We start from the raw sequence: 811 nt of genomic DNA, 5'->3' as shown, positions 1-811 counted from the left end.
TTGCTTATCCCAACCATTCAGTACTCTGGAGTAGGGATTCTCGAAGAAGCGACGCTAGACTCGGATCCTTAGAAGCATTAGATTGGCCAAGAGAAGGGAGGGTATGGAGTCTTCTATCCATTATTAGAGCTTAAAATAGGCATGATATTGAATCCTCTATCGGTTGATCGACTATATGGTTATAGTCCCGATTCGGCATACGGGTGTGGGAGAACTACCTCATTACTGAGAATCTCGAATGTGGATAATGTAAATCTTCAAAGATACTATCGGTTTCTACGATATATATTATGAGGAGGTACCTCCCCCTCCCCTGACGTAAGTGAAGTATTATCCCTATTGAAGGGAGGTACATCATCTAGACTATCTTCTATCCTACTGGAAATGGATGAATCTCCCCGGGTGGGATTTGAACCTACGACCAATCGGTTAACAGCCGACCGCTCTACCGCTGAGCTACCGAGGAAAGTGGCAGATGATTCAATCCCATATACTTCCAGAGACTCTTGTTCCTTGAGCCGCCCCTTGATCTGCAAGACGTTAACCACTCGAAGACCCAAAGCTTTCTTCGAGACTTCATGAACCTCGCGTACACCCTAACTCTCATTATAGGAAGAAGCAGTAATGATAGCAATCCCTTTTGCCTTCTCGGATAGAGCCTACGAATCGGGGGGGGGGCTGGTGTGGAAGATCTCGGTCATGGTTGATCTTGGTCGTGATTGATCGCCCCCCCCCCAACCCCAAGATGCATATCGATCGATCACCAATCACTAGTTTCTATTTCTCCTTTTCCGGAAAACATAGTAGAATA

Source organism: Dipteris shenzhenensis, unplaced genomic scaffold (assembly GCF_047967505.1).
Source record: "Dipteris shenzhenensis isolate YYH24624 ecotype China unplaced genomic scaffold, Dip_SZ_1.0 scaf0120, whole genome shotgun sequence".
Classification (NCBI taxonomy): Eukaryota; Viridiplantae; Streptophyta; class Polypodiopsida; order Gleicheniales; family Dipteridaceae; genus Dipteris; species Dipteris shenzhenensis.
The sequence above is the reverse complement of the archived record's forward strand: the minus strand, read 5'-3'. Positions refer to the sequence as shown.